This window comes from Leptonotus elevatus, chromosome 3, assembly GCF_054856555.1.
Source record: "Leptonotus elevatus isolate MCC_2025b chromosome 3, RoL_Lele_1.0, whole genome shotgun sequence".
NCBI classification, from domain to species: Eukaryota; Metazoa; Chordata; class Actinopteri; order Syngnathiformes; family Syngnathidae; genus Leptonotus; species Leptonotus elevatus.
Window position 1 is genome coordinate 4,974,628 of NC_141241.1, and position 13,380 is coordinate 4,988,007.

General features: G+C 39.9%; 1 protein-coding gene across 4 annotated transcripts in view; it reads right to left on the reverse strand.

Moving 5' to 3' along the window:
- The window catches only part of ankrd11 (ankyrin repeat domain 11), an 82,233-nt gene that overhangs the window by 68,346 nt on the left and 507 nt on the right, over positions 1-13,380 (reverse strand). The window contains exon 1 of one of the 4 annotated variants that reach the window (XM_086070931.1): positions 4,499-4,517. The exons of the other annotated variants lie outside the window; for them this stretch is intronic. The gene's annotated coding sequence lies outside the window, so the exon portion shown is untranslated. Of the gene's footprint in view, positions 1-4,498; positions 4,518-13,380 lie in introns of those variants that run through there. 4 annotated transcript variants of the gene reach the window in all.

Consider the following 13,380-nt stretch of genomic DNA (forward strand, 5'->3'; position numbering starts at 1 on the left):
ATACGGGTAACTCACGATTCGATACTGTGACTATATGTGGCCCACAATAACGATAATAACACAATACATGATATCTACAATATTCGATATATTGTCTTGTATGAATTTTGTCAACGATTTATCACGATATTAAGTATGTGAGTGACAGTGAACACTTGCCAACTGTTCTTCTTCGCCACTGCTTCTGCCTACTTTACCAACATTTAATGATTAGCGCCGCCACAAACAGGACAGGAGAGATTAAGTACTGATGGTGACAGCAAAGGATCACAAAAGTCACAGTTCGGATTGGATCACGGATTTGAGTTACAGATCGAATCGTTTTTTTTGGATGATAAAACAAAACAAAACAAGATAAATTGATTTATTTTATAAAACACTTTTACACCCATTAAATAATAATAATAAAAAATCAACTCAAAATGTCTAATTTGGTCGTTTAGGATTTAGGAACACAACTTTAAGTGCAATAAGAGACAGATACATTCTTATTTTATACCTGGTCCATGCATAAAATAACAAGGTATTAATGGCTTAAAGTGGTTTTCCTAAAATCTAAACATCAATATTTGACATTTTGAGTTTAATGTTTTTATTTATTGGAAGAGGTGTTTTATAAAATAAATGAAGACAACGTTCTATTATCTCTTCTTTTTTTTTATATAACGAAAAAGATCAAGTTCAATTTAAGGCACATTCCCTTCCTAGTAAAGAAAGCAAGTCTGGTAGGTCATTACTGGTGCCAGCCCTTTTTTGCACTTTAGGGCCACCATACCAGCCAGGCACTAATGCTAACACTATCTGCTAGCCACTAACGACGGAGACTTGTGGAGTATCATACAATGATGACGTAATTAACTAGCGGTTTCTTAGTATCCTAAATTAGCGGTTAAATATACTTTTGGGATGGCATTGTGAAAATGTTTGTAGAAAACGTGTAATTTCAATAAAACTTCGATATATAAGCCAACACGTCGAAAAAGGAAGTCAAGCTGGCGGTCAAGTCGCTGCACAGCCGGACTTCAAAGTAAAAGCCCACCAAGGCAATTGCATTGGCATCAATTTATTGTTTGGTAAAGCTTTATTTTTTAAGTTAGCCTTGGTGTAGGTGTAAGTTGAGTATGTTTCCAGCTTCATTGACATGTCTGAATGACTGGGAAAATCCATTATGTGCTTTGCGCTGGTGTACTGTCATAAAATATCGATACTGCCGTTAGTGTATCGATATATTTATTGCAACAGAGCACAACAATACATTGCAATATCGATTTTTTCCTACCCCTATTGGGAAAAACAAGTAATTCCAGGAAACCATCCTTCACTACCTATTATACCCTCTTTAGACTGCATTTTCTTGAACAGAATATATTTCTGTTAAGATAACAAATGTGTTTGGGAAGTTTTTCAAGCATGGAAATTGAGCGGTTGCACAAGCCTCAACATGTGCCAACCAGTCTGTTGTTATGAGGGAAGATCCTGTGCAGGAAGAATGAGGTGATGTTTACCTGCCAGGGAGTATTCTAGTTAAGCGAGTAGTAAACGGTAAAGCGAAGTTTTTCCTGGAGGGTCAGACCAAATTGTGTGTATTTAATTTTTTTTAAATTACCTCGCAAGGCTAAAAAGATCAAACACGTTAGATAGTTACTCGCCTCAAAGTCTTATTACGTGCACCTTACGCGGCGATGCTTTAATTACAGCGTTGACGTCTCTGCTCGCGCTGAAACCTTCCGCTTCCAATGACCAATCAGATCAATGGTATTTGTGTTTGTTTGCAACAATGGAGCGCTGAATTTTTATTTTGAGATCTGCCCACTAAATGTTTTTAAAATGACATTACTGTATATTAGTTTTTTCTGTTACTGACAAAATCCCTTCAGAAATAATTCCATTATAATTCTTACACTTAAGTTCATACAGCGATATATATCATTACTGTGAAGGGATTCAACTTGTACCACAACATGAATCTTAGGCCTTATCACCCAGCCAGCCCTAGGCTTTCTCTGTTGAGTTGTATCATCGTTTTCTGAAACCGCCTGCCCCTAAATCACTGGCCTGTAGGTCTAGGACTATGAGAAAATTGTACTTATCCTAGAAAGAAAAGTGACACACTAGCGCCGTTTGCCAGAATGCAACACAGCACAAGCCTTTCCAATTTCCAATAACAGATCTATGATAGCGAAACAGTATCAAAAGATGGAGAATCAAGTCAACAGCAGCTTCATAAATTGAAATGGCTCGTCATTGGAAAATAACACTCCGTGAGGAATGAAAACCACAAAAAGCAGCATGTGTAAGTGTTGTTAAATTGGGACCGTGACATGAATCACAGGGTCTTTATTGCCATCAGCCAGGCTGTAAAGACAGGAAAGAGCTGACGTTTGCAAATGCACGCACTGGTCAAAAAGGGCGCTTAGATCCTTTGTTATGGTTAGGTATACTGCCCCACAACAGGCTAGGGAAACACAAAAGATAGGTGGCTAGACATGGTAGGAACCCTAAGCACCAACTGACGGCACTCCTATCTTTGGTATTTAGGTATGTCTTTGCATTTCATTCACATCCAGCAAGCGTAGACACACACACCTCCCCGATCTTCTCCTTCCCCCTTCCTGTTGTTGCATTTCAATGTAAATGGGGAGATGAATGGCTGCAGCTGGCCCATCAAAAGGCCAGCCCTAATAAAGGGCCTTGATGATTGAGATTCACCCAGGCCATAACAACTCTACCATCCCCCCACCCAGCACTGCAGCATCCTCACATCATCTCACTTTATAGCTTACTGCAGGGCCCGTTTCCCCAGGACCTTCTTTCAGTAACTAACTTGGGGATATTTTGGCTACTCAACAATAGAGACAATGTTGAGGATGCAAAATGTTATGTTTTGAAAACAACTCTCAAACTTTAAAATGACATGATGGTTATATTATGCTCGTTGAAACATTGAAAACACAAATCTTCAAAAGCAGAGGATGAGCATTCAGTGGCCCGGTCAGTGCTGCTTAAGATAATGAGCTTGATAGCACAGCAACGTGTATATATTATTTACTGGAACCATCATAAACACTGACTTAAATAAATCGAGCATTTTCAAAGTATGCTTTGGATAAGACAGAAGGGAAAAAGCAGTTAGTGTGCATTAGGGCTGCCACAATGGATTGCTAGTCGACTAGTCAGCAACAGTAGTTTAGTCGACTAATCGCATCATATGTAATTTGCAGCATATCTTATCAGCAAGCAGCTGCTCTCATACTGTGTGTAACCATTATCTTACCATTTTAATTATTTAAGGCCTATGCAAATTAACAATAAAGACAACTAAGGTTCAACTTTTATTTGTACCAGCATTCCTGACATGTTCATAAATTATGAAAATGTTTAGCTGTAAATGTCAGTCAGTACATTTTGAAAGGGAACCAAAAACTATAAACTAAGCACATTTGCACTATGAATACGTCAGTAAATACAAAAACAAAATAGTTGTAAGGATATTTCACCCTTCTCAGGCTTTAAGCAGTGCTGTTGTTTCCGGTTTCCGAAAAGGCATCATTCTGTTTGCGAGTCTGGGGACCAGGAAGTCTGCGTGAGCGAGCGAGGGTGTGCTACTTCGTGCTTTGGCATATGGTCAGTATCTGTGTAGTGGTTGTTGATAAACAGGAGACTAATGTCTTGATAACCCAAATTCGATGCTACAATGTTAGGGTAATCAAACATGACATGTTACATTACATCAAACAAACACCGTAACCTGTGTGAGCTAATGCTAACTTCCAAACATGACTGTCCCTATGTCAGAAATGAAACCAGGTATAAGCCACAACATTATTATTCTTTAGACGCTTATTTATCACCGCTGTGCTGCCATCAACGGCAGGTTTGCATCGCATTAAGTAGTTTGGGTGAAATACGCCCTAACTTTTGGACTATGTTGCTAACACCGGTTAGCCATGACACAGCATTAGCCATAGCGCTTCTGTTGACATCACGGATGACCCGGATTACCACGACTGCGCATGTGCATCACAGACAATCAGGCGGCCAGCAGTACAGTGAGACTAGCGGATTTCCCTCAGGATCAATAAGTCTGTCTACAATGTGATATTTCAGTTAAATTCACATACGAGGGCTGGGCAGACATTTCCCCCCTCTTTTTGTATTAAAAAAAAAACCTGAAAGACAACAGATTTAGAGAAATGTTGCTCTGTGCGTGAATCAGAAGAAAGCGGAAGCCTGAAAATTCCCACTAAAAACAGACAACATCAAGACACATTTTCACATTGTTTTGCATACGACAAAAAATTATCCCAGTGGAAGGCAATATTGTCAACTACAATACAGCCAGAGCAAAAAATAGTTTTAGCCTTAATTTTATATTTTGATACACACAGTTAACGTGAAGGGATTCAATTGATACCGTTCGCCCAGCCCTATGTGGCACAAACCGGTTTCATGTTTCGATGGAAACACATGAAAACAAATGATCAAAATTACAACTCACCATTACACTAATTGTAGTTGTTTTAATTGGTGAGAGTCCTGCGCATGTTTCTCTTCAACAAACCGGCCGGGACATGGTAAGAGAGCTCCAAAAATTTTTAGCATTTCTGTGTTTCACGGTTTCTATTTCACTTGTGCTTTTATTGTCTTTGAAGACAAGACTTGCTACATGTCTCATTTATGTAACATATTTAAAATTGCTTGTCGTATGCATACAGCTGTATCCACTGACGTTAGTGTCGTAAAGAGCCGCAAGTGTCGCTTTCAGTGTCGTAAAGCGATGTTAGTGTGTGTTGTATCAAACAACTTCTATGATGAATTAAGATCTTGTTAGCACACACCAGACCTTACATTTTGGCAAAGAAGATAAGAGATTCACTAACCAGCAGTCCAGAAGAAGTGTGGATATGAATCTTTTAAGACTAGCGGCGATGAGAGGCTAGCCGCTATTCTCATCCACCACCATCTTATTTTCGTACTCTCTGACCCTTGGTATGAATCCTGTGTAACTTTGCTAGCTTTCACTGCTCCACAGTACACAGCGTTATATTGCATCAACAGCAGTAGATGAGCGAGTTGAAAGTCCTCTGCAGATTGGATGACAAGATACCAAAAACACGTGATTAGCCGACTTCAAGCCTTAGATTTCAAGATGGAATAGTAAAACCGCAAGTCAGTTCAACAACCCCTAATTTTCACAAGTGTAGCCTGCTTATTAAAATATTACATTTTAATGCTTTATATACAGTCATATGGAACAGAATTGAGGTTGGCATGGTGGCGTGGCCATCAAAAACCATCTCAGCTTGTCACATCACCCCTTTGGGAAATTAATTGCCCACATCTAACGTGGTGCCCAGTAGAACCATTGTCAGGAGCCCACGGGCCTGTTCTCACCAAATAGCTCACCAGTGACGGGGGCATTGTGATTTTCCAGTGCTGTTGTAGAGGTCATAATCATAACAGGCACGAATGCATACAGTACAAACATGTCGCTGGTGTCAGGCCAAAACCTTGTACCTCCATTGTCACTTTTCAGGAGACTCCCCCCCCAAAAAACATGTTTTTTTCAACCGTTAACATTGCATCATCGAAGTGAACAAGCCATTTTCAACACTTTAGATTGGTCAATAATTCGTAAAAAAAGACACCCACACTGCGAAATGACCTAAAGTATAGATTTTTGAAAAAATATTCTACGACGGCAGCGATATACATGTAGTCCTCAATTTACAAACACAATGGGTTTTTAGGTCAAATTTGTTTCTAAATCGAATCACATTAAATTTTGTTTAAAAATTAAATTGTATCAAATTATATTTTTCAAATAAAAGAATAAAAATATGTTAAAAATAAAATACAAATTTTTACAAATCAAATTATATACCTTATGTATACTTTCTATACAGTGCATAACCATAAATTAAATTACATCATCCATCCATCCATTATCTAAACCACTTTTCCTCACAGTACAATGCAATAAAAACACTATACATAGATGGTGGAGGGGTTATTGAGTTAAGTTCATGCGAGGCTGAAGTGGAATGCATGATTACGTATTGGGTGCAACGGTCTCAGGAAACTATGTTTTCCAACTGTCCCTGAAGTGCACATGAATTGTGATTGGTGCATATGACGAGTCAAGCTGGCGACCGACAAGTTAGATTCAATTTATTTCCGAGCTGACCGCCACTTCCACATAACAACAAGGGCTGAGGAAAAAAATCCAAAAGCTCCAGGTTTGAAGACGACCACTATCAGCAGAGCTTCTGCCTTTTACATAGCGGGACCCTGCGATGATGGAACTGTATGTGGTTTTGCAAAGCTTTCAGCATCTCAATATAAAATTATTTTATGCACAACAATCTCAGCACCAGTTTAGACGTTAACAACATTGCATTCAACACATCAGAACGGCACGAGTGAGTTCCGAGTGTGAAAATTCACAATCCCTGTGCCGCCATTCTCACATTCAACGTTTTCACTGCCGTTGCCCTGGCTCTGTTACAGATGTGACACCCACGCTGAAGGAGGAAAACTGGCAGCGGGAACTGGACCCTCATTCCATGTCTGTGTTTTTCTTTTTCTTTTTCCAGCTAGCTAGGGGGGAAAAGCTGGAAAATCCTGACTCCTTAAAAAAGGACTACTGACTAGCAGAGGTATTTAATCTAAATAACTCTGCTGGCATCCCCACAATTAGCACCGCGAAAATGCTATGTTGTTGCTACAAAGCAATGTGGCAATGCTGCATCCTGGGTAGGGGTACAATGGTTTCAGATTTTGGTATACGATTATAGTCTGAGAACAAGAACACAGTTTTACGGTTATTCTTATAGACATTTAAAAAAAACACACCAGCATTCTTTGAAAATGTTTGTTTTTAACAACAATAAATAACTGAAAATAAAGTTTAAAAAGTCGCTGCCTTTTAAAACAAATACGGCACACAAATAAGTTTTAAAACCTCCCAGAAATATTATAGTTTCAGAACTTGAAAAGCTCAAATTGGCTTTAACTTTAGTTTAACAAAGTGAAAATAAATAACTGAATTAAAAAATATAGCGTATGGGCCTGGGCACTATATATAACCAGTGAACGGTATGTTCCCTCTTTTTCTTTCATCTTTCAATTTCTTTCCATTTTAATCATACTTACAGGTGAAATCCACAGCCTTTAAACTGGCGATTTGTGATGGCGGCCCCGCGGCTTCAAAAGTCTCGGGCCGAATTTGTCGGCTGCATGTCGTCACTCCCGGTGCGACTCTACAGCACGCACAGACTTACATACTAATGGATTGCCAATGCTGCTTGTCGGTAGCGCATTGACCGACAGTGCATTCATGTGTAAGTCCATGAGTCCCGCCGGGAGTAACGTCATGCAACCGACAAATTCGGCCTTCGGAGGATCCAGCCTTGTGAACTTGGACACAGGCTCGCCTATGGCCTATAAAGGTTGAGCCCTGTGTGTCCGCCAAATGTTTATGTGGAAAGAGAGTAACTATTAACTATGCGGCATGGCGCATTTTGCGCCGCACGTGAGTTTAAACTGACAGACTATTGTGAGCGGAAATAACCGGTGTTGTTGAACGGCTGCGGTTATACAATCCTGATGTTTAACAACCACGGTTAATCGCAAAACCGGTTAATAGCTGCACCCCTAATCCCGGGTGAGCCAAAACATGTCAAGTATACAATTCTTCTCCGGATCCGATATGGTTCGAAGTAGAGCTGCCAAGATTAGCCAACTAATCAAGTCAACGTCAACAACCAACTCCATCAATGGCTTATCTAACAGTTAACGAATCATTATTATTTTTTGCAGTTTTGCTTTTCCTCTCAAAACTTTCTCATCTCCTGCTACTCTTGCTGGCTGTCTGCCTGCATGTGACGTACATGGAGCTGTATTGGCAATCCGGGTCATCCGTGATGTAAACAGAAGTACTTTGGCTGCGGCATGGCTAACCAATGTTCGTAACAAAGTCAAAATAGACTGGGCGCATTTCACCAAAAACAACGTGATGCAATACCGTATATGATGCTTCGTTGCATTTCTGATATATGGACAGCCAAGTCGTGAAGCTAGCCTTAGTTGGCACAAAATAAAACCAAAATAATAAAACCAAATACATGTGTTTATTTTAGTTTTAATTAGTAAAATGTAATTTTTATTTTATTCATCCAATTTCACTGTCTTCTACATTAATGCTTGTGAAATATGCTTACAACTTGTATTTGTTTTTGTATTTATAGATTCACGTTCAGTATTCATTGTGCAACTATTCATAGTGTGTAGTTTTTGGTTTCATTTTTAAAATGTAGTAAACATTTACAGTAAAGCTAAAAATGTTACGGCCGCAGGCCCACAGTTAAGTTGCCCCATCTTTTATAAACATGTCAGGTATGCAAAGCAAATATAAGCTGCAACGTTTAATAAAAGTTCAATGTCCTACCATCTTAATTATCTTTCTTTATGATTTACACATACTTGCAAATATGTAAGCTCTAAGATAATATTGGTTATATAAAAGCAGCTGTTTGTAGGATATCCAAGTACCAAAATATTCGATAGCTGCAGCCCCACAACTAACCTTGATGCTTTTTCTATAGGAACGAAAGATCCCTTTCCAAAAGCTGAGACAGATGAGAATCACAAAATGCCCTGCCAAGTATGCAAAGCATTCTGGAGGCATTCTGGAGAAGCACCAACATGCCAGAGACACAACCTTTTCCCTTTGATGTGAAATACATTTGGCTATAAGAAAATATGTATTGATGCAGTGGAGGACGTACACGCAGGCACAACCAAAAGGCAGGTAGAGAACATTGTCCAACATCGGGACATCCTTAAATCCAATATGTGACTCTGCGGTCCCGAGAGAAGCTGCAGGATTATGGCCCGCCATTTTGCTCTACTTCACTTCAAGCCTATAAGGAGAGGGAAGCGGAATGAGCTGAATTTCAAAGGGCTTCAAGATGCCATATGAGGGTCTGCTGAGATTAAGTTAATTGAAAAAAAAACAAAAAAAAAACGTTTTATTTTTTATTTTTAAAAAGCTGAAAACTAACAGTGAGAAACATGGAAGTGAGATATGCTGGAGCACAAACGCAAAGCTATGAAAGAGTAGCAAGCTATACTTGTTTACCAAAAAGGACCACACGCTCAGCACAAGGGGGAGGGGAAAGCTCGCAAACGGAAAGCAGCCAGAGTTGTTGCACAAGTTGTAGCGACATACCTCAGCTCTTTAAACAACAGTCAAAAAAGGCTTTCCTTGGCCAGACGGGGTGCATCATCATTTAGGTTTTGTGACGAGAATGTCCCAACACCAAGTTTTCCCACAGTGCAGAACCGAACACGAAGCCATTTTCTGTGGTTGTTGTCAGGTTACTAAACACTCGGAGGGATATTGCAGCATTCTTTCAGATGGAGTAATAACAAATATTGACATATTCAGTCATAAAGACATGAATCACGAAGAACAATGTCCCTACACCCACAACACACTGGGAATGTTTGCGTTAGGTAAGTCAATGCTTATGTTTGATGTTTCCGGTTTCACAGTATAATTCTTCGTTTTTTTTCCTTTTTACTATGAAAATAAAAACACAGAAGCATTGTATTCATTAGAGGTAACCACAAGTATGAGATGCAGTCTGATTTGAATACACTACAAATGAATCATCTCACCAATACGAATATGTGACATACTGTACTTGGTTTAGTTTAATATACTAAAAACAAGATCTCAATGCAGTGATTGTAAGGCTTTTGAGATCCTGTTCGAACCAATTTTTTGCTAATGGTAACACAACATATTCAAAATGCTGACAAGCCTCCATTAAGATTCAAGATGTTGAATTGTCATATGCGCAGTAAAAGCGCACTTGGCAATGAAAATCTTACTTTGCTGGTCTCCCTTCACTTATTCGTAGAATATAATACATTAAAAAATATATATATTTAGTAGGACAATTAGGCCGATTTCAGCCCCGAATCTCCCTTCCCGACTATCGACATCCAAACGATCATCTTAACAGAAAATCCTGCCGTGTGTGGTCTTGTTCAGACCGATCTCGTCCGCTCTGAAGGTCATTTGGGTCGCTCCGATTTCAAATTGGGGATATTCAACATGTTGGATTGTTTTGGCCCGACTTCGCACAGTGTGTGGGTGTGCCTCGAGGACAAACGAGCGTGCAGCCGGTTGGCGGTGACGTGCAGCCAATTAGAAACAGTCGTGACGCCACAGAAAGTCCGTGCTTGCGCTGTTTACACTCCTTTAACAACACATTTTCTTTTTATGTAGCTTTTTTGTTGTTGTTGCTAAGAACAAACCAGAAATTATCGCGACTGATCCTCCATGTTTGTTTACTCTGAAGTCATGTTTAATTGCAAGAGGTTGTGCATGATTTCCCGTCCAACCAGGAAACGTTTGTGAATTAAATCAACTCAATCAAGTGTGATGTGTTGCACAACACATACGGTACATTCAAAACGGTTTACCTGTGTGATTTTTTTCCACGTCGGGTCTCTCACAGTTTGGACTTTGGAAGTCGGCCGACAGTTTTATGATTTGCATGTATGGTAGGCATTCAACGAGTCAAGTGTTGCAGAGGTATTGCACGGTGTAAACTTTGAGGTGAGCATGATTATAAAAGAAAAACATTGCGCAGTGTGGTTGACAAATTGTGATCTCATTTATGGTGTGCGGGTTGAAGCGGTTTTTAGTCTTGTTTTTTTTTGGCTGCGACGCTCCCGTAGCATCTGTCAGATGAGAGACATTTGCAAGGTGTGCGTTGTGGACGTGCGTTGTCTCCGATCATGTCTTGTGCGCTCTTTGTGGCACGGCTGTCGTATCTGGTGTTGGGGTGTGAAGGCTACTCTACAGATGTGCAATTTTAATGTCACGCTGGACAGTGGACAGCCTTCCTGTACGGTACAGTTCCGATACCAGACTGCGAAGTTGGTCAAGACGGTCTCCACATCTGAAGAAGTTGCTGAGCAAATGTTTGTACCGCAATTATCGTCGCCCTTAAATTTTGTCACGACTGCCAGAGAGGCATTATCGCAATATTTAGGAGTATGTTGCGTGATCGCCCGTGACAACTCACCAGTGTTTGTACATTTAGACAACAAAAGTCACTGATGGTGTGGTTCAGTCGCCTGACTTTGGTGCAGGAAGCGTGGGTTGAATTCCCAGTGCCCGTGTCAACGCGAATGCAACTATGAATGGTTGTCCTTCTCTATCTGCGACTAACTAGTGACCAGTTGAGGGTGGAGACGGCCTTTCGCCTAAAGTCATCTTGGATAGGCTCCAGCAGCCCGTGACCCCGAACAGGATAAGCAGTGTTGAAAATGGCTGGACGGGTTTAGACAAGATACCAAAAGAGCCTGTTTTCAAAAGTTTTTTTTTTTACACGGCAAAACATTCATTCATTCATTCTTTGAACAGCTTGTCCTCAAGAGTGTCGCGGCTCACGGGTATGCTGGATGAGGCCTATCCCAGCTGCCTTTTGGAGGAGAGGCATGGTAGACCCTGAACCGACTGCCAGCCAATCACAGGTCCCACTTGAAAAGGCTGGCGTCCTACTGTAAACGTTATCGGTCCTAAAAACGCAATTCTCTGTTTTATTTTAAAATGGCCCAGTGTGAACGAACCCTAACACTACAATACATAATGAAAGTGAAAAAGAGGTCCAAAGGCGAACGTTACAGACAAAACACCCAGAAACTTAATAAGTAACCGGAGAAAATAATACAATCGGACGACGACGCTCGTGTCAGCTGTTACTTATATAATAAATATTTAGAAAATAAGAGCCTTTATTTGTCCCACATTTGAGACATTTATATACATAAATTAAACTGTAATTTTTTTTGGGCGGGGCTAATTGATGAATCAGATTGATTGACAAATCCATCCCTTTACGATACAAAAGCAGGAAATTATTTTACACTAACTGTAGAAAATGCACAACCATATTAAGATTCAGTTACTGGTTTGGTCTGTAACGTGCATTGTTAAGGGAAGGAAAATAAATCGCACATAGGCTTGTCTCAAGTTGGCTGCAAGCTGCAAAGTAAAAGCTGCGTGTGGTTGTGTTTTGATGAAATAACTATCACGTACTTTACCACAGAAATCGACCGATCACGATCGGAGCACCAATAGTAATTAGTCAATCGTTAAATTAAAGATATGCACACAAACAAGTGCAGTGGACTCCAAACCATGCATACCAGAAAACACAAGTAGAAAACCATGCATTTCAGGATAACTGTCATTTTTAAAGTATTTGAATAGACGTACAGTATGGAAGATATTCCAAACAACATTGAAAAAAAGACATTGACAAATTTGAAGATGTAAGAAATGTTTAAATAATTCAACACCAACAATTGCTTAAATTCCCAATGTAGCAACTTATGTGGAGAAATGCTAGAAGAATTCAAGAACACACCCAAAGGGAATCCATCTGATTCTTAAAGTATACCACGGCTATGGAAGATTAGATATACAAACTTGAACAGAGAGTATTCCGCTGAGGGGACTGCGATATGAGTCAGCATAGTCAACATGAACCCAAGAAGCTCCATAGACCACTGGGTATCTTGGTGGAAAATACCAGCAGCAGCAGCAGCGGCACTGCAGTGTTTTCCTCGCCATTGGTCCTGCACCAAAGACGAGAGCTTGCTTGACTGCTCAGGCACAAGCCCCACCATGTTGTTGAGCCTCTCCTTAACATGATATTTAACATGCAAAACACTTGAATCATCTTCACAAATACGACTGATGTCTACCCATAACTCACCACACGTCGTATGATTATTGTACACAAACTCAAGGTGCTTTTTAATTACTTCTTGGTGGACACGTTCCACTGGTGGAAAGCTCTACGTGTTTAGTTACTAGATGGAGATATGTAGAATTGAAAGGGGTAAAAGTGTGACTATAAAAAGAAATCAGTAAATAGGTAGTAAAGAGGTCCTGTGTTAGGGTAATAACAAGCAACATCAACAAGCTCCATGTTTTTGTATGTAATTACTGTATTGTGCTACGTTGGAAGAATATTGCAGAAGAATGCTGCATGGAAAGCTGTTTCCATTTAAGTCAGTTTTGTGAGTATGCCACAACAAAACGCACAATAATGCAATCACCTCAGGACAATTCGCAAAATCACTAATTTTTATCCAAAAATGAAAAGCCTCTGCCACTAAACAGCAAGACCATGTCAATTTAACAAATTAAACGGAAAATGTTAAATTCTATCAACTGCTTGCAATTGGATACATTTGTACAAAACATGAACAAACGGTGATATTCGAAATTGACATTTGTTGCTCGTCACAACAGAGCAGATTACCACACAATACAGCAATAGCCAGTTT